Genomic DNA, 27104 nt, shown 5'->3' with positions numbered 1-27104 from the left:
TGAATGGCCCTTCTGTTTGTTGTTATAATCCTGGCTTTGCAGCACTGATATATATATATATATGGATGAAGCAAGCTGGAATACAAACTGTGATTACAGTTTCTGTGAAGCATAACTACATTAATGTTTTTACTGTGACTGAGTCAACCCAGAAAGTTTGGGTAGACAGTGGGTATAGGGGTTGTCTGCAGATGACATGAATGACCCTGTTGTAATGTGTAGTTGAGTGAAGCTACCTGGATTACAAACTGTGATCACTGATTCTGTTAAAATAAATAAATAAATAAATAAAAGCAGTAATGCTACCATTATTATCTTTGCCCTGGCAGGATCAAGCCATGTATTTTAGGTGTGCAATGAGTATGGGATTACCTGCTGAGAAAATGGCTTCCCCAGCTGTTTGCTGTTGCAATTCTGTTTTTGAATGAAGGGGGATTTTACTGGACTGGGATGATAGCACACAGACAAAGAATGGGTGCTATAATCAGTGTGAACTGTAGCTATCCAACAATGCGATGCTGATCTGAAAGCAACAAAGATGCTCCTGGAGCAGCAGGGGGCCTGGGGAAGCTGCAGAGATAGTTACTCTAAGGGAAATTTTAACTTGATAGTGTTTGCATCTATACAAGGGACTGCTAACCACCACTATGTGGAGAACAGCCTCGTGCAAACACTGGGCTTATATAGAATCAGAAAAACAAATTTTACAACAGTAAGGCCTACAGACCAATCTGGAAAACACACAAAAAGCTTTCAGCTAGCAGCCCGTAACTCAGATAAGTTTGCTACAGCACACGTCTGCCACAAGACAACAGTCAGAAAACCCTCCTAATGTACAAATGCTGGTTTTAGAGCTCAAGTGCAGGTAAACCACACAATCTAGATAATACTGTCCTGTAAAACTAGCAGACACAATAAGTACTGTAGCAGCAGTAGAAACAGTTCAGCTTTGAAAATCTATGAAGTGCGAAAATGCAACAATTAATACAGAATTCTTATGAAATACAGTAAGCATAATCAGCAGAAGTGCAAACTGATACTTATTTTTATTCTTTTAGCAGTGGATGGCTTTATCCTAAGCCATGGTGGTGCAGCAGTTAGCGTTGTTGCCTCACAGCAAGAGGTTCTCTGGTTCGATTCTTGACTGGAGTGCCTTCTGGGTGGAGTCTGCATGCCCTCCCCGCAGTCGAGTGAACTTTAAAGACATGCAGGTAGGTGTGTGCATGTGTAGGTGTACCTTCTTTGAAGGTTGGGTGCTGGGCTGACAGCTTGACACTGTAAAAATCCATTGCCAATCATTAGTGGATCGGTAATCTGCCGTGGCAACCCCTAACTGGGAAAAGCTGAAAGAGCAGTGGGTGGCTTTAGATGTAGCAGATTCAGTGTAAATTTCAGGCAAAGTAGCCAATATATATATATATATATATATATATATATATATATATATATATATATATAGTTGGAATATGTGTGTTTGAGTGAAACAAATTTGAAATACATGCCTTTGGTCATTATTGTTGTGTTTTTTCGTCATCTGAGAAGGATACAGTCAACAATGTAGCTATAATTTCTGGGATTGGGGGATGTCTGTATTTAAAAATGACCCTGCTGAGATGATAAAGTTATAAAGTGGTTTTCTGTCTTTGTAGGACTAGTGTGCATTTGTTTATAGCATGGCTATTTTTATCACAATCAGAGATGTGTACACAATTGATACAGTGGTCAGAATTGTTGAGTATCGATATTGGTGGATTATCAAGATAGTAGTTTGTGTCATTTTATGGTTGACTTGTTTTGAAATGGGTACTTTTGTCAATATTGTTTCAAGGAAACTCTAACCAACAATCATCAAAAAATAGACTGCAGTCCCAGCTTTAACTCCGGGAACCTTGCTGTTGCCACTTGTGTAGCAGCCACTGAGCACCTGATCGCTTTGGGTCTCCCGCCCCCACTTGTGCGAGCAAGAAATCCTCTCACTCCAGCTAAAAACAAAGAAAACTCTAACCAGGAATCATCAAAAAATAGACTGCAGCCCCATTTTAACTCTGAGAACTTTGCTGTTGGCACTTGTGCAGTGTAGGTGCCAGCTTTTGAGACTACTGTTATGCCTTGTTACAATCTCTTACAATCAGCTAGAGTGTAAAACCCCAGGGGCGACAGCTGTAAACCTTCTCCCTCTTAGCCCACCCCCACCCCTTTCATCTGTTTCACTGCTCATACAGTTTGCTTAACTTATCTGTTTTATGTTAAGGTATTTAGTCCCTCTCAATAGAGTCATAGTCTCCAGTCCCTTCCTCTCAGTACTTATTCTTCATAATTGCATACTACCTGCTTGTCTCTCCCTTTTCAGCCAGCATAGGGCTCCCCTGAGTTACCTGCTCACTCAAATTACCTTGCTCATTGTTTTTTGTTTATTTCTCCTTCCTCTTGTGCTTTCCCCTTGCCTCTACTCCAACCAACTTACCCTCTCTCCACTCTCACGTTCCATACCTAGCTTTGCTCCTGCTGAAATACTAATAGTAAATAGTCATTATACTTGGCGATGTAAATATAGATTGGACCACTCTTTCTTCCTCATCTTCTACTCATAGTCTCAGTCTGTACGGCTTCCACCAACTAATAGCTTCCCCTACCAGGTACAACAGAAGCTCTACTTCAGGATCTATAATAGACTGGATCTTTAATTCTGACCCTTGTCTCTACCATAACCCCGGCATTCTCCCTAGCTCTCTAAGTGAGCATTCCCCTATTTATATCCACAGATAATCCCAATACCCTCCCAAAGAACACCTTTGCAGAGAATGTCGTGATCTGACTCACTTCAATCCAGACAACTTAATCTCCACTTTGTCCAACATAAACTGGTCCTTCCTTAAAAACCTCCCCCTTAATGATGCTGTAACCTCTTTCAATACTCTATTTCTAGATGTACTAAACTCCATGGCACCTTCCAGGAAAATCAGGGTAAAATCAAAATGTGCTCCCTGGTTAACTAGCCAAACACGATCTATCATGCATCAGAGGGATGCTGCCTGGAAAACTTGGGCCAGAAATAAAACTCCTCCCTTACTCCAAAGCTACAAGGTACTTAGAAACAGGTGTAAAAAAACTAGTTATCAGAGACAAAAAAACTTTTGTTGCCTCCAACCAAAGTAGCTCACATAACAACCCTAAAAAATTTTGGTCTGCCATAAATAAAATCCTCCACCCTGGTAATCTTCCTACCCCCATACCATTCCCCCTCAATACTGCCTCAGAGAATACTGCTCTTTTAAATAATTACTTTATTGAAACAATCCAAAAACTAACTCCAAATAGCTTTACAGTCTCCTCTCTACCTTTACATCCCAGTCCTTCTTCCTCCAATACATTCTCCCTACAACCAGTTCTCATTGCCTTCATCAAATCCCAACTAAATAAACGTAAGCGTTGCTCTCCCTCTGTTGACAATCTACCTTCCTACTTTCTTAACATTGCTGGCAGTGCTATCACTTACCCTGTCTCTATCCTTATTAATCATTCTATTATTGATTCTCTTGTCCCAGATGTATGGAAATCCTTCTACACAAGCCCTCTTCACAAATTTGGAAACTCCACTGACTCACCCAGCTATCGTCCCATTGCTATATTATCCCCCCTTTCCAAAATTCTAGAAAAGTGTGTCCACACTCAGCTACTTAAACACCTGCTAGATAATAACCTTCTTACTCCCACCCAACATGGCTTCAGACCCCAACACAGTACATCAACAGCTCTACTCTCATACACCCAAACAGTAGCAGAAGCCCGTGACAACAACCTACTAGTTTCCTGCTTATTCCTTGACCTCTCCAAAGCATTTGATACTGTCACTCTCACTCTAAACTGATAACTAAACTCTCTGACCTTCATCTCTCCACCCCCTCTTTAAGCTGGTTTTCTAGCTACTTATCTAATAGAAAACAATCTATACGCTGGAAAACTGTCACTTCCCCATTTCTTGCTGCTAACACCGGTGTCCTCCAAGGCTCTATATTGGGTCCTCTCTTATTCAATATTTTTACTAACAGTTTATCCTCTGCTACCACCCTCTCTGCACTCTTACAATATGCTGATGACTTGACTCTTGTTACCACTGCCCACAGCATCCCAGAACTCCTCCCTCTTACTAAGGCACTTTTACATCCACTGAAACCTGGCTCACTGATAATCAGCTAATTTTAAATCCCAAAAAAAACTAAGCTTCTACTTTTCCTTCCTAAAACACTGGCAACACACAAATCCACTTTCTCTATTACCTCCCTCAATGATACCACTATCAGACCAGAACCCCATACTGAATTACTTGGTGTTATAATTGAAGATGAATTAAAATTTGACATACATATCCATCATTGCATAAAAAAAAAAAAAAAAAAAAAACACCAGAAACTCGGTCTCCTGTACTGTAATCACAAACTGCTTTCACCCTCCACCAAACCCTCCCTGGCCGTGTCTCTCCTATTACCCTGTCTTTTGTATGCAGCTCCAGTTTTTACTAACCTTCAGTCTTCACTGCTCTCTGAACTAGAGCAAACATACAATAAAATAGCTAGATTTGTCTCTAATCTCCCTTACAAATCCTACCACTGCCTTGCCCTTAAATCATTACAATGGCCCGAATTCCCTAAACAATTGTTTCTTTCTCAACTGCATATCACACACTCAGTTCTTTATCATCCCACTTCCTGTCCCTCTATCTCTAATACTGTATCTCTATATAACCCCCAACATCAACTTCGTACATCTGAAAATCATCTTCTTGACATTTACAAACCATCAAAAAATATCGGTAAGTCCCTATATAATAAATACTCTGTAGCTCACACCTGGAATTCCCTTCCACTTAAAATAAGAAGTATCCCCTATGTTACATTTCAAACTACAACTCAAACACTACCTTCTTAAGACCTATCCTGCCCCTGCCAAGCTCCGATCTGATCTCTAACTGATTTCTTGCTAAATTCTATGTTTGATTGCTTTAAGTTTTTCTCTCTTTTTATCTGCCTTTCTTTCTTGCCCTTCTTTACATTATATCTACAATCAGATTCTTGTAAATATTCCTACTCTGGGATTATCCTGCCACTATTGTATTGGAATTTTTGAAACTTATATATAAACATATTGTCTTTGCTGATTTCATTTTATGTAAATGTTTCTTGTCAATATTACTATTGTAATTTTTAGTCTTTGTATTAATTACTGGTGTTTTTTTTGGCATGTCTGTAATTGGAGCTTTTCTCCTCGGCTCTCCACTGAAAATGGGCCTTTGGCTCAGTTGGACAAACCCGGTTAACAAATGACAATAAATAATTAAATAAATAAATAAATAAATAAATGAATAAATATATCTTGTTTCATTGCTTACTGAAAAAATATTCAAAATGTCAGATTTAAAATGCATTCTGACAAATGTTGTTGTATTAAACAATAAATATAAATATATATTAAGAAAAAGCAATCAGGAAGGTGAGTCAAAGAACACATGAATTTTATTAACTGCATTTTTTTAATGTTACAAAGAAGAGCAATGTATGTATCCAGAATTACTGTGTGTCCACAGATAAAAAATAGGTGATATTTTTACACGATCATATACATACACTCATAAACACACATACACACTGACACTGCCTCTGACAAGCCAGGACTATCACAAGATTTACAAACACACACACCACACACACACATACACACACACACACACACACACACACACACACACACACACACACACACACACACACGCACATGTGCTGCATGTTCACCTTTATAGAAATGTACACACGTAGCATATCTTCATTGTGTTGGAGGAAACTATAGCACATGGGTAAACCCATACAGAGATTGGCGAGACATGCAGAGTTCACAAAGAAAAAAACATAGACATGAAGTCAACCAGAGAAAAGCACTGTGAAATGGCGATTCTGCTCATTGCACCAATGTGCAAATGAGTAGCTGCTTTCATACATATCCTGTTCCTGCCAAACCACCCAAAAAATCCAGCAATCATGTATAAGGCTTATGTTCGTGATGGTATATAAAAGAAACTATGGCTAACATGTTACTCTTAAATACACTATAATCACCCCCATACACATACAAACAAGCATTATGGCAAGGCTGATGTTCTGATAGAAATTGAGACAAATTATCAAATTATGGCATTCTTGTTACTGTTGTAGTTTAGTAACCCCACCCCATACACACACAAACAGTTATAGCAATACTAATTTTACACAAATTTCAGCAAATACAATAAATTGTTTGACACTACTGTCATGTCAGATCAGATATTATTTTTCCAGAGACCAAATAACAGGAGACGTAAGTCACTTTTATTCACCGAGGATAGGGTTTGTCACTTTTTCACATACGCATAATGGGGTATTTTTCATAGAAATGTGAGATTTTGCAGGGAAAACCATAGCTATAACCAATGGGAGGACCAGACAAATTTTTTTGTCAGAATAAAAGCTTACTCCTGCAGAATTTCTTTCTATAGTTTCATATAACATTGAGATGATTCAGATTAAAAAAATAATTGTTTTATATAGCTATTAAAGGAAACTTGGAAACTATTTTTTGCTCTGAAGTCTTAGGACAACTGATGTTTTTCATGATTTTTTTACAAGAACCAGGTACTTATACAAGAACAGTCCTGTGTACAAAAGGACAGGTAATAATGTCCCTGATTTTGCAGAATGGTGCTGATTTTGTTCACATTTTCACACTGTCCTTAATAAAAGTTTTGATTTTCTTGTAAGTCATTCAGGATTACAGTGAGTCAATAATGACAGACAGAATTTTCTACTTATTATTATTTAGAAAATGCATATTGATGCAAAACCTCTTGCTATATTAACTTTTTAAATGAATTTGAGTGATATTTAAAAAGTTTTCCCAATTCTGTGCCTTTGTTTCCCCATTATTTTTGGGTTTGTCTAGAATTCTTGAGAAAAGAAGTTAATAGTTATAGTATTTGGTGTCCTGCCAGTATTTAAAAAATTCCCCGAAAGACAAAGCCATACCTGAAGATCGGAAACATTTGCACTTATGCATATGGTTTTAAAACCCCAGTTAAGCACTGAGATCCAGCATTCTGGGCTGTCAGTCTCTAGCTCTTACCTCATGTTTATTCACTAACTGCCATCTTTACCCCAAACAGGGATATACCACAACCCTCTTAAGGATAAAGTTGATAATTAGGGAATGAAGGATCATTTTTCCTTAGTCTTCTTATTTTTATCTCACATTCCTTCACTGATTACCAGCTTTATCCTAAATTGGGTAATAGAACAAACCTGTTTAGGATAAAGTAGATGATTATGCAAAACTGTTTAGGATAAAGAAGATAATCAGAAATGAAAGGTATTTTTTCTCCTTTTTCCCCAACCAAAGGCAGCTTTTGCAGGCCCCCCCTCACAGTCAAGGATGATCAGGAGTTCCATGCAGCTGCAGGTTTCACATGTGCCTAACTCTGGCTGTGTCTGTACTCATTAGTTACAGCCACTTGACTATATACACCTCAGATGTTAGACTTGCTTAAAAAAATTCACAGTAAAGTATGACAACTTGCTTTACACAAATCTTCTCTAGTTCTACAAAGCCATCCCATCCACAAATAGCCACTGTACCCAGTAATTATAGTCCCATTGTTGACTGTGTGCATCTCAGATGTCTGGTCATAATAAAAATAAATAATCATTAAAGCAATGATATATTACACATTTGCATCACGCAAACACACAGTAGCCTGACTATTCCAACTTATTTCATATAAATGCATGCAAAGCTTGACTGTTTAAACTGAACAAACAAGAAGGTAAGTTATTTTCATTCACAGCCTCCACATATACCCAATACTTTGCTCGGCAACACATAATCTAATTGTGATAAAAGATAATATCTCTTACCCTCTTAGCAAAAGAGTCAGGTGCAAAGCCATAAAATAATGAGGGACAAAGGCCTAGAATCATAGACAGATCATAACAGATTTTGCATGTATTTATTTCTGAAGGATATGAAATTTGAAACACAAATGCCTGTCATTATTTACTTACTAACTTACTAACCTCAGTGATTTGCCAGAAACCACACATTTTATGAGGAATATATAAAAAAGTGCAGATACAGGGACATTCTGCAAAATCAGAGACAGCTGAGAGCTATATAAATTCCATTTTGTTTCACATAAACTATAACTGCAATATTCTAATTTATTTCACACTGACATATATTAGCCCTGCAAAACCAGGTGGTTAACTGAGCAAAAGAGCAGAGGATAAGTAATATTTATTGACAAACAGCCCCCACTCCTGCCTAGCACAGTTAAAGCCACTATGTCATATTCATACCTCTCAAATGACCAGATTTTCACAAAATGTCTAGATTTTTGCTTCATATTTTTTGTCTGTTCCTCATAAAATGTGTGTTTTATATATCTCACCTGACTGTAATAAAAAAAAAAAACTAATCTTCTTTGCAAAAGAATCATGGACACCCCCCAAAAAAATAATGAATAACAGCCCAATATCAGGTACATATATTAAATATTGTTCTCATGTAGCAAAAATGTTGCTAGAATAATGATTTTTGCACTGGTGTGCATTTTCCCTACATATAGAGTCTGAAAAGTCAAATGTCTGCTGTCATTTAATGAATGCTATCCTGAATGATTTGCCAGAAAACCAAAAGTTTTATGCGGCACAAATGAAAAATGTGAGGTAGTAAGGGACATTCTGTAAAAGACTGGATAGCTTCAATTTTGTTTTACACAGCTGCCATAAAATAAATATGGCAACAAACAGGTGGTTAAATTGCTTTGGTCCAAAGACAGCCCGCATCTCAATTTAGTGACTGTAATCCCTTATGATTTGACACAAAACCACAAATGTTATGAAGCACAGACCAAAAGTATAAGTTAAACTCAGGAACATAATATCAAATCAGGAATGGTTTCAACTTTGTTTCACATAAACAGTTGCGAGAGAATAAATATTCTGATGTATTTCTTACAAATGCACATTAGTCATGTAAAGCAAACAAGAGAGTAAGCTGCTTTCATCCACAGCCAGTCAACCCCCTCACACATAAGTTACTGGCTCCAATCCTCTGTGATTTGCATGAAAATCAAACATTTTATGAGGCACAGACCAAAACATGAGGCAAAGTCAACGATGTTCTGCAAAATCAGAGACAATTTTCTATTTTGTTTTATAAACAAATGGTAGTCAAAGACTAATGCAGTCAGACTTTAAAATAAGCAAATAACAAGTTGCTTTTATTCAGATGTTAAAATGATCAGACTAGAATAGAATAAGTTACTTCCATCCACAGGCCGCCTCAGTGATTTTCAAGAAAAAAAAAAACCAAAAAAAAAAAAAATATATATATATATATATATATATATATATATATATATATATATATAAACAAGCAACCAAAAAAAAACTATTAGGCACAGATCAAAATATGAGGCAAAGTCTGAACAGTCTGCAAAATCAGCGACTGTTTCAAATTTGTTTTGCATACAAGCAGTGCAGTCAGATTTTAAACTGAGCATTCAATAAGTAGCTTTTATCCACAGCTAGTTAACAGTCCCATTATTTACTGGCTGCAATTATCAGTGTTATATCTGGTTGCCTGCCAGGATAAAAGAACAACAAACACCCAGTTCTGCTTTGTTAAAGGCAGATCTTGCCTCCTGAACTTGGTCGACTTCTTCGAAACAGTCACCAAGGCCATAGATGAAGGGAAGCTGGTCCACACAGCATATCTGGACCTCGCTAAGGCATTCAACACCATCCCACACTCAGGAATCATAGACAAACTCACCAGCTTAAATATCAACCCCCATGTCACGAGATGGGTTGCCAATTGGCTCTCAGACAGAACCCACATGGTAAGAGTGGCAGGCGCCATGTCTGACTCTAAACCAGTCACAAGCGGAGTCCCACAGGACTCAGTCCTGGGACTCCTCCTGTTTGGTATATATTTCAATGAAGTACAGGCAAAGGCGGAGGGACTGTGGTTAACCAAGTTCGCAGATGACTGTAAATTAGGTGCAATGATTGACTCTCCAGCTGACACAGACATCCTGCAAAAGGATCTCACAGAGACAAACACCTGGTGTCAAAGTCACAGCCTCAAGCTAAATGCCAAAAAATGCATAGGAATCCCATTTGGAAAAATAAAGTACCTATAAACTACCACATAGATGGGAATCCACTAAGTACAGAAGAAGTAATTACGGACCTGGGTACCCAAGTAGATAGCATGCTCTCCTTTGATAACCACATAGCCAAAATGGTCAGGAAATCCTTCTATGTGGCACACCTGATTATTCATCCATATCCAATGAGGTGATTGTGCCCCTTTACTCCTCACTCATTAGGCCCATAATAGAGTACAATGCCCCATTTAGGATGTACCTCACTAGACACCTGCAACAACTAGAAAGACCACAGAAGTACCTCACTAAGAGAATTAAGGGCCTTAAACAATTACCCTATGAAGCACGACTAAAAAAGCTCCAGCTCTTCTCAGTCGCTTACCGTCTGCTCAGAGGTGACCTATGCCTGACCTATAGGGCCATGTCAAACCCTGAACTAATGGACATGCTTCACCTCAAAAAAAACACTCGTTCTAGCGACTTGAACCTATGTACAACAATAAACAGGACATGCTGGAGGGATAGATTCCTGTCCCAGCGACTCCCCTCACTCTGGAATAGAATCCCAGTCTATATTCGACAGAGCTCCTCTCTGACCCTCTTCAAGAGAAATCTTGATAAGTGGATGGGTAATCGTGAATTCTACCCTGGGATCACTTCAGGAGCCCTGTTGACAGAGGCCCAGGTTACTAATCTAATGGGGAGGCAAAAGCCATCACTCTGTGGCTAGGCTTATAAATGCCCATGGGCAGATAGCCTAGTACTTACCTATGAACCTATGAAACAACAAAAATACCTCATGTTATCTATAGCCTCTACAGCAATTTGCAGCTCTCCATTATACTTATTTGACATTCCTGGGCTTTCTGCTCATTGCTATCTCAATGAATCATGAGAAGGCAACAAACAGAAAGTTTTAGCACTCTGCAAAGGATTACTGGTGGTTATTTATTTATTTATTTAGTTTTTTAAGTAAAGAAGCATTTCTTTACTTAGAAACAAACAAGCAAACAAAGAAATTAACAAATAAATAAATAATGTTACCTGCCCATGCTGTTCATTTGCAAATGGTAGGCACAGTAAGTATACATAAGAGATATTTGCAAGGTTGTCATTTATCACATTTTAATATTAAAACATGTTAACGATTTTTATTTTCACCACATAACCTAATTATAATGAGTTAGCAGTGTTGAATATGGCAGAACTTCTTAAAATTAAATTAGTTTTTTGAGAAACCTGTGTCCCAGTCGGTTGCCCAAATTGGCTCTATTATAATCTACCACTGCCCCCACAGCACACTGTATGATCAAAGTTGCACACTAGGCAAATGGAGGTTAAGGATCCTGGATTACATGAATAAACATGTTAACAGCTCATAGCCTTAATCCTCTGCCCTAACTGCTGCTTTAAATGAATGAGAAACTAATAATTTGCTTGAGATTAAACCAACTATTGATGGATGCCTATATAATTCTGGAGTCTAGGTACCTCTAACCATTCTTAAAAATGTACCCTGCAAGTTATACAATCTGAAGTGCAGATTATCTGACCGCATGGATACAGAGCTTTACCGAACAGCAAAATGCGTGTGTCTTTTTTCTTAAGAATGGTTATACCACATGAGTGCAATGTGACCATCTACTTTCTGTTGACATTACTTTATTTTTCATGTATTTGTAGATGTTTACATTATGTATTGTTTTAGAGGTTACTCATTACATTCCTTGCTAAGCACTGTGCAATGATACAAGTAATGCTACCCACCTGTGTGCACAGTTTTCCTGCTTAATGTCTATACACCCTGTAAATAGATGCAAAAGAGATACACGTAAAGTGTATATATTATAAAATGGGTGATTGCATGCATGCTCATATGAGAATATGTACAAATATGGGCACAGAAATGCATATGGATGGGTGTGTGTGTGTGTGTGTGTGTGTGTGTGTGTGTGTGTGTGTGTGTGTGTGTGTGTATGTGTTGCATAACAGTTTTATGAGTAGAAATGATTATGTCCAAAGAAGCATATATTTACATAAATATATTTGGACACAAACTTGTAAAACCCTGATTCTTGACTTTACCTGACTTTTCTGATTGAGAAGTGTGTGTCTGTTTGACTTTCCTGATTGCTCTGGTTGCTGTTCAGAAAAAGGCTACAAGCCTACAGATCCTTGCATCATCTTGGACAAGACTGTTGATCACCAATGAGCCTGTGGCCTGCTTCTCATCCTGGGATTGGTGCTACCGTTTTGCTTCTGGTGAGAGGCGAAGCATAGGAGCATTGTATCCCAGCAGTGTGAAGCTGTGGTGAGACCAGCAGTAGCCAGGCACTAGCCATTCAGGTGAATCCCCTCTTTTCATCATTTTTGACAAAGCTAATACTTGTTTTCTGCTCGGTAAGTACTGCTTGATTTGCTGCTATCTAACCTAACTTCAGAATATCTTCCTAAATACTTCATACTTAAATTATCAGGGTCTACTTATTAGTTTACCCTCACGTGTTTTGCAGTGCCCTGTATAGACAAAGACACCTTGAGTTGACATTTTTGCTGTAAAATCACCCTTGATATTTCTCCAATACCTAGTTGCGCACAGGGTTACTATTTTGCAGTGACAAGTACTGCTCCCAGAGTTGCAAACCAAGTACCCGTAATATTACTTTATATTCTCACTCCAGTTGTCCAATCAATAAAAAATTATCTGTTTCCATGGATATGAACTTTTCCACTATTTCTATTGCCAGCTTGGTGGACATGGGCATCCTGAGGCAATGTAGAGATTGCCTCATGTTTACTGACAACCAGGTAATTTCCAAACAAACTGATATGGTGATATGGTTATGTAAGAGGTGTATTTGCACAATGTCACTGGAGGCAAGACCTCACACAAAAACACTCCTTATGTCAATCAGGTTGTCATTAGTACAGACAATGCACCCATTACACACAGTTTAAAGCAGACAAATAGATCCATGTATGCTGAGGCACTTAAATGTAATCTTCCTAAATGCCAAAGACCTCCCAGATGAAGTACACATAACAAATACCCTCAGCAGCACTGAATTCACTCTTTCAATAGAACACCCACAGTCACATCTCAAGCAGCCTCTACTTCTAAGCACATAATGCAAAGCCATCACACAGTCCAACATTCTGGTCATTAGGGACTCCACTGTGAGACACGATGATGTCCCTCTTACTAAGCTGAGTAAGGAGAAAGTCACAGTCAGTTGCTTATCAGGGGCCAGGATCTGCAACATTATGGCCGCACTTAGGTCACTGGAACACAAGTACCACAAATGATTATTGTACATATGGGTGTAAATGACCTGAGTCATACCTCCCTAGACTATATGATGACATCATGGAGCTCTTGGAATATGTGGCCCAGGCTGGTAGGATCCTAGCATTGAGTAGCATTTTACCTTTTCCAAGGATGATGTTACAAGATGAACAATAATGAGTGACTAATAATTGGCTTGGTTTCTGATGTCATTCTAAGGGGGGGGTATAATGTTTGTCAGCATGGAAGGAGATGGTCAGCAGACCATGCTGCTGCTTTTCTAGAGATGGCCTGCACCCCCCCACTCTAGCCTTTTAAATATTAGCTAAAACACTGTCCTACCGCATAGTGCCTTTTCAGGCAATGCCGAACTAAAAGTACTTCCAACATAGCAAATCAAAAAGAAGTAAATCTAAAGATAATACTGCTCAATGCTAGGAGTCTAAAAAAACCCCATCCCCTACAAGCTCTCCTCGCCTTCGAGAATGTTTACGTCAGTGCAGTCACTGAGACAAGGTTTAGAGCTGTGGAGAGCACACCGGTAGTGCAAGGCTATAATGCCTTCCACGCATTTAGACCAGCTACTACACAAGCAGGGACTACAGGTGGAGTAACTAGGATATTTAATTTATTTAGTTTGTTGTTTGTTCTGTTGTGGTACTAGTGTTTGTTTTTATTTACATGTTTTTACTTATTTAATGGAAATTTAATATTCAATGCTCATGTTTTCTTAGCAGTGTCTGTGTTTTTGGACACCAATATATGAACAGGTTTATATATGAGCACAGATTCTTTTTTTTTTTTATTACCAATGGGGATTTGATGCTATATGCTGTACATACAATGCAGTGGGGACTTTTCACCTTTATTGTTAATGTTTTTATTGATACGGATCTAAATTTTGAGTTTTCTTGCTAAATCTGCTTTTCTTATGTTATGTAAGACGTATTAGCATGTGGATTGTTGCATTTGTTTTGAATTTATAGTGATAATTGTGCAGGCTTTTAGCTTGCTGAAACAGAGACATTATATGCACTCATATTTGATACATTTAATATGCTGTGTTACTAGTTTTTATTTACATTTTTTATTTGATGGAAATTTAATATTCTATGTTCATGTTTTATTAGTAGTATCTGTGTATTTGGACACAGATTTACAAACAGTTCCCCATTGGCTCATAAGTTTATATATGAGCATAGATTGCTTTTTTTTTTTGACAACCAATGGGAGTCAATGCTATTTGCCGAACAGACACTGAAATTGTGATTTTGCACTCTTATTGTTAATATTTTTATTGATATATCATTCGATTTGGATCTTAATTTTGGGGTTTTATGCTAAGTCTATTCATGAGGAAGATAACTTGTGACAGGCACGTATGCGTCAAGAAAAATGCCCAAATACATCAGCATAACACCCTAGGGAGGAATTTAGAAAAGCAGCTGAGAAGTTTGTGTTCCAGTGTAAATAAGAATATGTCTCACATTGACTCTGCATTGTACATGCAATATTTGCCAGATGCCTTAATAGCACTATATTTTTTCTTTGTATTCCTAATTGCATTTTTAACTTGTTAGTGTATTTGCTATTGTGGCCTGAGTCTTGGCTGAAGACAGTCCCTGGACCAGTTCACTTATCAGGTTAATAAAGTATAAATAAATGAATGTTTGTTATGCACAATTATGCATCAGAGTGCAAGCCAGACACTTTGTCAAGGAATTTTGTGGCAACAATACAACACAAAGGAGAAGACTGGAACACTTTGTGTAATGTGAATACATGAATGCTCATTAATTATAAATGCTGTATGCATATGAGCTAAATACTTGCAGAAAGTATAAAGTGTGAAACCAGATGAATAACAATGAACTCCACTATCTTTCTACAGGAATGGAGTAGCACTACAAGAAATGTCACTCAATGCTGCTGAAAGGTGTTTACAGACATCTGGACTCCAAGGTAAATTAATGGGCTTGGTTGCTGACCAAAACACAACGTAGAAGAAGGAATGACAGAAGCTAATAGGCTACCGACTATGCAAGGTTCAGCATGAAAAAGTGCAGGTGTTTGAACAGTGGGATTAGATAATGTGTGAATCATCTTACTGAGAGATCTACCGATAATCTTCTTTTGTAATCATAGTTTATAGTAAGAAGAATGAAAACAAAAAACTGAAATGAGTCGGAATTTGCAGATGTGCATATGCACTTGTTAGAGACATGCCACATGCATCAGTCTCATACCTCTCAACCTCTTAGAGCAAGAAATCTGGGCAAAGCCATTAATAAAAGTGGGACAAAGGCCCAAAAATAGGGACACTTTTTTAAATATTGCTCTTACAAACTTAGAAATTAGATAGAATAACAGACTTTGGATTAGCATGGATTTTCTGAAGAATATGAATTCTGAAACTCAAATGTCTGTCATTATTTTCTAACTTCAGTCTTTAATAATTTGCCACTAATTTGTCAAAAAAAAATAATTTTATGAAAGACAGACCAAAAATATGAGGCAAAAATCTAGACATTCTGCAAAAATCTCTACATTTGAGAGGTATGATGTACCACCAGTGTTATAATTGCTATACTTGCGTCTGTACTGTTTACTCCAGCAGGCATCACTCATAGGCACATTATCACACTTCATCACTTAATCTAACATTATTATTATTATTCTTGGGGACTTCAGCTACCCAATTATTTTTTTTTGTTTGCTTTGTTGCCTGAGTCGGTGGGCTTGTTCACAGACTTTTTTCAACCACAACCAGGCCAATTTGATGGTTACAAGTTTTCATGAATTGCATTTCTTAAGTAATGTACAATACAGTGAGAAATCCTATAAGTAAAATATACACAAGGAATACATACACGTACATGTGAGCACAGCAATTGATCATTTTAAGAGATCAGTAACAGCAACATCATATAATGTCAAAGTACATCATGTAACTGTGCAATGTCAGTAGTAGATAATGAATTAAGTAACAAATGTAATAATAAGGTGTACAAATATGATTCTGCTGCTCGATTACATTTATTTTGCCAGTGTTGAAACAGAAGCACTTGTATCATCAGAAAGAAATGTAATCTGCTTCACTTTAAAGATACTTAATTGCTAAAGTTTCCTGATATTTTAGGGCAAAGAGTTTCACGCTGCTGATTCAAATATTGAGAAAACCTTTTTTCTGCTGTAGCTTTGGAAAGGTGTGGATGTGATAGCAGTGTTGTATTCTGTAGATGTGCAAAGGGAATAACTGGTTTGCCTGTGCTGCAGTTTAATTGCTAGTTCTAGACAGCGGGAGCAGTTTATTAATTAGCTCTGGTAATTACTGGCAGTTCAGTTGAATTATTCTAGTCAATAGCAAGTGATGTTCAATCGAAAGTTATGAATCCGCAGAGCCTGTTTACTGTCATTTGTAGGTTATGGGTGTTATGGGCTAAGTTCAGTACAAATAAGCACAAGCTGTATTCTATTTTCAGCATTATCATTTGCAATGCCAGAACATTCCTGGATTCTAGGGGAAGTAAGTTTGAATATCTTTATCCTGGTCTTAATCAGCCGAGTGATCTTTTTGTGACATTTTGTGTGGTGAATGTTAGCCGTTGATTAGGAGTTATTGCAAGGTGTCTTTGCTCTGTTACCTCTGGTAGATGTCTGCTATGGGGGTCAGTAGTGCTTCATGAGGTAGTTTAATTTTACTTTTGATAGATGTCATACAAGTCTGTAAGCTGAAAGACCTATATTACTGCAAATAAATATACCTAATGCTTTCTAGGTTTCATCATTGCCACCTCACTTGACTGGATTCTTCTTGCTCCTACCTAGGAGTGCAAAATTACTTGACATGGTCATTACAATTTTTTTATCGCTGTGGACTACACCTATATTTACATCATCACTGGTCAAGTCTGATGACTGTTTGGTGGTCTTCACTATTAGGACCAAGACAAATATGGTAGCAATCATATTATCTTTATTGACTTTTGGTAAGGTAAATTTGTTGTAAGTAGCTGATTACATAATGCATTAAAAAGCCCACCCCTTTTAGGAGCATATAACCAAACTCCCTGCATCTGCACAGAGGTTCTCAATGCCCACACATTGAGACATTGGTTTCAGTCTGACACAAACAGAATGCCAGATTTAGAAACATACCCTTGTGGTGGATCCCCGGTATAGACAAACTATATAACAAAAAAAAAATACACATTCCAAAACTGAACTCAAACAAATTAAATAAAGAACTTAGAAATAAAATCACATCTGCCAATGCTAAGTATAAACTGAAAACTGCCACCACTAGCAGGGACAACCGTAAATCTTTCTTAAACTACATTAGGAATTTTAGAAACAATGCCCAGCATTGCACCAAGGTGATACATATCAACATTACCCACTCAAATCCACTTAATAGTAACACATTTCAAAAGCTCTTTTGGAGGTAAAGACAAAAACAAAAACCTCTTGTTCTGTGTAGTTTAGTGCTGGGGTGCTTCCTTGTCATTATGAAACACCTTCTCACAGACTGACTCCTGAATCTATTTGGGCCTGAACCTCTCAAATGGCTTTTGTCCAAGGGCATGGAGAGTGGATGTGGCGATCCTCCTCCATAAAGGTGGCCCCACCTCTGATCCTGGCAAATATAGACATGTAAACCTTACCAGTGATGTTAGCAGCTTAAAATCCCTCAATGCATACCAGTTTGAGTATGTGAAATGTAGATCCTGGCTGCTTAACCTAGGAAAATTTTTTGAAAATGTCATCAGACTAATACACATCTCCCTTCTAATCATCAGTACATGGTCTCTCTCTCTGTGTACCCTCTTCCTCCTCTTCAAACATGTCTGCCAAGCTCCTTTTAACTGACATCTCTTATCCTTCTCATTCCTTCTTCAACACTCTGTACCTAACACACTCTACCTCATTTTCTGCATATAGCCTTATATACTTAAATAAACAGATTCTTAACTCTATAGCTCTGCACTGAAAGAGTTATGTTACACTTTGCTGTTATTGTAACATTCCTCTGTCTCATTATTTTGTGCTAAATTCAGTACAAATCTTAACTCTGTCAATGTATCATATTTTTACACCTGGGCAGAGCCTGAAATGCTCAAGTCATTTAACACCATCCCACACTTAAGCAGTTTTGAAAAACTAGTGAAACTCAGTGCAAATCCTTATGTCACACACTGGATAGCAAACTGGCTATAGACTGAACCCATGAAATCATGACTGAGAGCAATCTGTCATCAAAACAGCTCATTATCACAGGGATCCCACAGGCCTTGTGCACTGCGGTTGCTTATATTTTTTATCTATTTTTCTGATGTCCAAGCTGATTTCAAGGGTCTCCTGCTGACCAAGTTTGTAGATGATTGCAAACTTGGAACTATCTTCAATTCTCCTGAGAATTCTATGATCCTACAAGATGGTCTATCACATCTAAACAAATGGTACAAGGACCATGAACTGAAGTGCAGTATGATGTTCTTTGGCAAACATGGGCATCATTGTACCTCATACAGAAGGCATCACCCTTGAAAACAGCAACAGTTATTTGGGATCTGGGTACTTTTATAGGCAACTAGCTCACCTTTGACCACCGTGTGTCTATGGGTATTGCCAAATCCTTCTGCCTATCCCATCTAATTATAAAAGGGATATCTTCTACATCTAGGGATGTTATCAAACCTCTCTCCACTCCTTTATTATTAGGTTCATAATTGAAAATAATGCTCCTTTCAGCATGTATCTGGCCAACACATGATCCAACTTCAATGATCCTAATGCTTCATCAGTAAGAAAATCAAGGGCCTGAGTTCTATGTCCTGTGCTGAATGACACGAAGCTCTAGCTTTATATTCAGTGCCATACAGAATCCTGCAGGGTGACTTCTACCTAGCTTACATGGCCTCATATGATCATGTCCTATGTAACTTTCAGCACATTCACAAAACATATAACACCTCAAACACCCATACTATAGATTTAAAATTCCACTGCAACATAAACAAAGCCTACTGGCAGGATTAATAACCCTCCCAAAATATCTCCTCCTCTAATAGACTACCCCACTGTATTAAACAAAGTAGTGCACTAACTGTCTTTAAACAAGACCTGGATGAATGGATGAGAAACCACAAATACACCACTGGGCTTGACCCACAAACTCTCATGGAAATGGGTAACATTGTGGATATTGCTTTGGCTAGGCTTCAGATGACCCACACAGATCAACTTCCTAGCAATAACCTATGAACCTATGCGCTCTTCCAGCAATACTTCTGCAAACGATTGAACTGAAAATAAATTAACGTGTCATCAACCCAGAGAAATGCCACAAAGCTGTAGGCAAAAAGGAACTCAGAAGGAATGCATGCAGGCTAGCTAACAAGTTTATGAAAACATGAGACCACTATGGACTCATACAGCCATGACCCAAAAATGTAGTTTATCCTTTGGTGCATCACCACTGCCTCTATTTGGAACTCATGTCTCAAACTACAGACTTCCTAAAGGGACACATCAACCACTATATTTCCCTAACACAGTATGCAAAGCAATATGAATAAAGGTACTAACACAACTCCTTCTCATATGATTGCTGCAGTACATCTACTAGGCCTTGGCCTCAAATCAAATCCCACTAAGCCTAAAAAGTGACTATTTTCTATTTTTAATATAGGCTTGAGCTGCTTTTAAAGTACTGCACTGTATTTTGGGTTGTGCAGAAATTTTGCATTTAGAACAGGTTCAGCAAGTAATCTCGTGGTGCGAGAAGGTCTGCTGCTACTGCTCTGGATGAAATTTGCTACTGACTACAGAAGCAGAATGTTTTTAAATGGTCTTGTACTTTAGTTTGCTTATTTAAACTCAGTGTTTTTGCTGCATGAACATACCTGAGGATATTTACTTGTCTTTGACCTAAAACTATCTCTTACTACACCTGGGAAGTAGTGTACATTTTGCATGTTTGCAGTGTGGATGTACATTGCTGGGAACTATTTTAGTAGATCCAAGTGTTTGCACCTTCTGGTTTTGTAAAACTCTATAAGCATTGTTGCCTTTCCTGACACTAATCATTGTGTGCTAAACCTAGTTTCTTATACAGCAGAACTGTGTTAAGGCTGTGCACAGCTGTGGGCAGTTACATGCAGCTGTGCGCAGTTACAGGCAGCTGTGTGCTGCTGAGTACACGTATATAGTAATCCTACACATATATTGCTGTAGGCAAACTGTAAACTGTCCCATTACACTTACAATTTATAAGACCGCTGCTCCACACCATTACAATCCATAAAATGCTAAATGCTACGACTACCTTCATTGAATTTCTATAGTACCATTCTGCTTTTTCACTGTACTTGAATTCCCTTTCTGCATTACTGTTTCACCAAAAATGCGCCATACTTCTGGTTTTGCAGCATTTGTATTTGTTATTCTGTGCTACTGATTTACTGTATTTGGTGTTGCAAGTTGTTGTGGCATCCAAGCCAAACTGATAGTCAGTGCTGACGGTATCCACAAGTTATTGTTATTTTTTGCTGGTACTGTATTACAACTTGTTGATGATGACTGCATTATAACCACACTTCTCTGCTGTTGTGGCAGCCAAGCCTGATTGGCTACTGTCATTAGTATACTATTTTTATACACGGATGCTATTGATTTACTGTGATTACAGCCCTCTGCTGCATTTGCCATTTGGATGCTATTGACTCTTTATGATATAACCCTCTGATGTTATATCATCCATGCCAGAATGCTTCCCATTATACTGTGTGTGACCAGTCACTGCTACTGCTCTCACTGTAATTGAAATTGCATGCCGATACACCTATTTACTGTACTGTAACTCTCTTGTTGTGTAAGCCGTGCCCAGTGGCCCAAAGCTGTGTGCATCCATAAATACCCCAGTCCCTGGAATATTAAAAACTGGAAAAAAAATTGGGGGGGCAAGGTGTAGGAACAAAGAGTAGCAGTTTATATGTTTTATGGTTTGAACTGGAGGGAGGTGAACAATCCTATCAAAAGGGAAAGTATGTTAAGATGATTAGAAGAAGAGGTTACAGAGGATTTTATTACATTTATTTATTTATTTATTTCCAGTTTGATAACCGGGGTTGTCTACTGGGCTCAAGGAACCCGTTTTCAGTGGAGGCCCGGGGAGAAAAGCTCCAACATTGCAAAGATAAATAAAAAAATACAATACAATAAACAGCAAAGTAAAGTAAAGAATACAATAAAAAATAACATAAAATGCAATTATGAATAAGACATAGTGTTATATAGTATTTTAAACAAGAATATAAAATGAAGCGGAGAGTTGTAGCAAAAATGCAGTGCAAATAGAAGAGTATAGAAGACTTGAGGATAGTTCCTGAAGGACATATATGGTAAGTAGGAAGGGTATTGGGAAGTAAACAGAGTAGTAGGAATAAGTACGTAAAAGTAGAGAAAGGAGAGAGAGGTAGTTGAGTAGGGAAGTAAGAGAATTGTTAATTAGAAGGAGAACAGATGTGAAAAGAATGTGAAAAAAAAGGGGTAGGGAGTTATAGAAGGGGGAAGGAGGGTAAAGTAAGTTGAAGAGAGTTGGATGCAAACAGAAGATAGAGTCATTTATTAGTCAAATGTTATATAGGTTTAGAAGGAAGAAGTATAAAGAGAGAGAGAGACTAGAGAAAGAACACTATGTATAGTATATACACTATATACAGTAAAGGTTCATAAGTTATGTTAGAAATGTTGAAGGGAAGCTGTGGGGCAGAATTGCCAAGGTGTAGAAGTAATTAATAAAAAACAGGTTGGAGTGAGTTTATTAGGATTAGGGGGGCAGAGAACAATTACATTTCCAGTTAAGGGAGAGATGAGAATGGAGCTGGGATTTGAAGAGTTCAAAGTTATTGGAGGTTCTTATTGAGGGGGGAAGAGAGTTCCATTTTTTGCTAAGGAATAGGATAGCAGATACTGGCCAGTGGGACGTTTTGGTTTGTGAATAGAAAGTTGATTTTGTTGTGCAGATCTTAGGGGTCTGTGAGGATTATAAGAAGGAAGGAGGTTTGCTAGAGAAGGGCATGCAGTAGGATTATTGATTAATTTGTGGGCTGTAGTGAGTTGGAGGTAGTTGAGGTAGTTGGGAAGTTCAAGCCACTTTAGCATGTGAAGGGAAGAGCAATGGTGGGAGGAGTGTTTAGATTTAGTAGCGAATTTGGAGATTTTGTTGTAGCAGATTTCTAGTTTTGCGGAGATGGAGGAAGCAAGGTTGGTTAGTAGAGGGGCACCATATAACAGTGAAGGTAGTAAGTAGGTAGTGGCAAGAGTATGCCTGGTAGAGGGAGAGAGGAAGTGTGAGTTTCTGTATAGTAAACCAAGTTTTTGATAGGTTTTTTTTTTTATATTTGATTGGACATGCATATTGAATTTTTGGTGTTCGTCGATAGTAACACCTAGAAGTTTAGCGAAGGGGACAACTTCTATTGGGGAGTTGGTATTACTGATAATATTGAAAGATTGTTTGTCAAGGAGCGTGTTTTTAGAGGGAGAGAAAACTAAGATTTTGGATTTATTAGCATTAAGAGAGAGGTAGTTTTGAAGCATCCAGTTCTTAGTGGCTATGAAGGCAGATTGGGTAATTGCTTGGAGAGCAGGAAGATTAGGAGCAGAGCAGATTAAAGTGGAGTCATCTGCATACTGCACTATTTTAGTGTTGGGAATGGCTGCATGGAATTAATTGATAAATATATTGAAGAGCATTGGACCAAGTATTGAACCCTGGGGAACCCCAGTTGGGGTGGGAAGGAAGATTGAGGTACCTGTTTTCCATTTCACAGCCTGGGATCTGTCAGAAAGATAACTCTTAAACCAGGTAAGTGAGTGCTGAGCGAGATTGAGGTTAGACAGCTGAGTTAGAAGGTGGGAGTGAGAGTCAGTGTTGAATGCCTTGGATAGATTTAGAAGGACAGTGGATACAATTTCTCCAGAATCCCGAGCATGGTTTACTATGTCTAGAAATGAGAGTAGAGTGGTTATTGTACTATGTCCGGGGCGGAAGCCATGTTGAGTAGGGGTGAGGAGGTGATTGCTGATAAGGAAGGGCAAAAGTTGTTGGTGGATGCATTTTTCTAGAATTTTTGATATTGGGGAGAGAATGGCTATTGGATGGAAATTAGAGATGTTATTGTTTTTGCCTCCTTTGTGAAGTGGTAGGATGTAGGCAGCACACCACAATTTGGGGACGTAAGATTCATGAATGGATCGGTTAATGAGAATGCTAATGGGGATGGCAATGGCATCTGCAGCAAGCTTTAGAAAGTGTGAGGGGATATTGTCAGAGGCATTGGAGCAAGGCTTGAGTTTGGTGCAAGCTTTAGTAAGTGTGAGGGGATATTGTCAGGGGCATTGGAGCAAGGCTTGAGTTTGGTGCAAGCTTTAGTAAGTGTGAGGGGATATTGTCAGGGGCATTGGAGCAAGGCTTGAGTTTGGTGAGAAGCTTTAGAAAGTGTGAGGGGATATTGTCAGGGGCATTGGAGCAAGGCTTGAGTTTGGTGCAAGCTTTAGTAAGTATGAGGGGATATTGTCAGGGGCATTGGAGCAAGGCTTGAGTTTGGTGCAAGCTTTAGTAAGTGTGAGGGGATATTGTCAGGGGCATTGGAGCAAGGCTTGAGTTTGGCGAGAAGCTTTAGAAAGTGTGAGGGGATATTGTCAGGGGCATTGGAGCAAGGCTTGAGTTTGGTGCAAGCTTTAGTAAGTGTGAGGGGGATATTGTCAGGGGCATTGGAGCAAGGCTTGAGTTTGGTGAGAAGCTTTAGAAAGTGTGAGGGGATACTGTCAGGGGCATTGGAGCAAGGCCTGAATTTAGTGAGAAGCTTTAGAAAGAGTGGGGGGATATTGTCAGGGGCATTGGAGCAAGGCTTGAGTTTGGTGCAAGCTTTAGAAAGTGTGAGGGGATATTGTCAGGGGCATTGGAGCAAGGCTTGAGTTTGGTGCAAGCTTTAGAAAGTGTGAGGGGATATTGTCAGGGGCATTGGAGCAAGGCTTGAGTTTGGTGCAAGCTTTAGAAAGTGTGAGGGATATTGTCAGGGGCATTGGAGCAAGGCTTGAGTTTGGTGCAAGCTTTAGAAAGTGTGAGGGTATATTTTCAGGGGCATTGGAGCAAGGCTTGAGTTTGGTGCAAGCTTAAGAAAGTGTGAGGGGATATTGTCAGGGCATTGGAGCAAGGCTTGAGTTTGGTGCAAGCTTTAGAAAGTGTGAGGGGATATTGTCAGGGGCATTGGAGCAAGGCTTGAGTTTGGCGAGAAGCTTTTTGATGTGAGAGATAGAGATGGGTTTTAGATGGAAAATAGGGGGAGGGGTGGGAGAGGGAGATTGGGTGGAGGAAGGGAAGGTAGGGTTGAGTGGAGGGGAGGAGATGTTAATGGGGAAGGTCTTAGTGAGTTCAGCTATGGAGTTGGTAAATAAGGAGTTGAATAGGGTTGCAATTTCTATGTCTGTTATATTATTATCAGGACAAGGATTGTTTTTTGTACCTGGTTGCAGAAGAGAGTTGATGGAGTTCCAGAATTGTTTAGGGTTATTTGAATGGGTAGACTGAAGTTTAATGTAGTAGGATTTTTTGTCTTTTGTAATAAGCTTTTTGGTTAGGTTACGGAGCTGCTTATATTTCAGGAGGGCATCAGGGAGTTTTTTCTGATGGTAAAGTTTCCAGGTCTTATCTCTTTGTTGCATAAGTGATTTAACGTCTTTAGTTAGCCATGGGGCAGAGTAAGGTTTTATTCGCTTTGTTCTAGGAGGGGCTTGGGCATTTAGAATATCTAGGAAGGTTATATTAAAGAAATCTAAGGCTTTATCTAGGGGAATAGATTTTAGATTGTCCCAGTTTGTTCGTTTAAGTGTTTCTGAGAATATAAAAGGGTTGAAGTTTTTGAGATTACGAGTATAGGTATAATGGTGTTGATGAGGGGAGGAGTGGGTAGCTCGGAGAATGAAAGCTGAGAGATGGTCACTCATGGTATCTGGTAGGATACCAGAGTGTGATATCTTATTTGGGTGAGAGGCTAAGATCCAGTCCAGAGTGGATCCTGGGGGGTTGATTCTATTAGGTCTGGTCACGCCGATTGTTAGTTGGGTAAAGTTGAGTAGATGAATAGATAAAGAGGGATTATTGTTATTAATTTTGTTCTAATCTATATTCACATGAGTAGGAAAGAAGTAGAGAAACTAAGGAGGAAAGGCAGGTTGAAGATGAGGATGACTATCAGAACAGTGGGTGGGTAAGATGGTGGTAGTGGTTATGATGAGGAAAGCTGTGCTGGTGAAAGTCAGAAGGATACAGAAGAGTGTTGGGCAATTGTGGAATATTTGATAAGGTATAATTAATGTACATTACATTTGCTTGATGACAGAATGACCCAAGAGCATATCAAATCTGCCCTTTAACAGCATGTTAATGCTCTCCTCGATTTTTCCCTTCCTGCTGATCCTTTCTATACTGTTCCATGTCCTCCTGAATGACTTTGTAATCTCTCTCTATACCAGCCATTCTGGTAGTCCATTCCCTGGTCACCTGCCCTCTAAGACGTTTGAATATACAAAAAGTACTTAGTCGTAGCAATTTGCTGCCTGAGCCTTTTTTTCCAAATGACCTTAATATTCAGGAAGTCACATTTATATCTCCAAGAGATAATATTTTACAGCTTTGCAAGTTTCTCTTCTCTTCTCTTCTCTTCTCTTCTCTTCTCTTCTCTTCTCTTCGCTTCTCTTCTCTTCTCTTCTCTTCTCTCATCTCCACTTCTCTTCTCTTCTCTTCTCTTCTCTTCTCTTCTCTTCTCTTCTCTTCTCTTCTCTTCTCTTCTCTTCTCTTCTCTTCTCTTCTCCTCTCCTCTCCTCATTCCATGCATCTTTCTGCTAGCTTTCCTCCTATAATCCTTCAGCAAACGGATGTCCCTTCCTAGTATGGCTTCCACAACTGTTCATTTTAGAGTGTTTTTTTTTGAGGGCCCGATAGAGGTAAAGAATTATCTTCTACCATCTGAAGTCTATCCCCATGTGCACACAGCCCAGCATTCTGTTTCTTCTGCCACATCCCACTCAGTATACTTCTGGTGGTCCAGTCCAGTGGCGATCAACATCCACACGTTATTTTCCTGACTTTTTGCCAATAGTTCCACTTCCCCAACTGATCCTTCACAGCAGTGTTCAAAGGCCCGTTTCTAGTACTTTGAATTTATCTACAAATAATCCGAAGTGCCATCTTCCTGCCACCGAAGTTGCCCTTTGAACCCTGTCCTTATCCTTTTCCTCCCTCTCTGTCGTTCTGCACCAATGTTTGTGTAATCATCAACGAGACAGAAAGGAGGCCGGACAAAATGGGGGGAGCTGTTGGCAAATACCATGGTAGAAAAGAAGGCAGAGAAGGCATGGGTTGCCCTTAGTGGGGGTGAAGTACAAGGAATACATCAGTTATTCTCTCAAGTCTTCAGGAATCTGATGTGTTGTTAAATCCCCTGATGCAGATCTTTAACAGTTCACTGACCATTGAAAAGAACATGGGGACTGGAGATTTTTGAGGAACTGCAGACTTATTACATTAACAGCAGTGACAAGGAAAGTCATGTTGAGAAT

The sequence above is a fragment of the Protopterus annectens genome, chromosome 8.part0 (genome assembly GCF_019279795.1).
Source record: "Protopterus annectens isolate FY-2018-M chromosome 8.part0, PAN1.0, whole genome shotgun sequence".
Lineage (NCBI taxonomy): Eukaryota > Metazoa > Chordata > Ceratodontiformes > Protopteridae > Protopterus > Protopterus annectens.
This window is presented reverse-complemented; position numbering follows the sequence as displayed.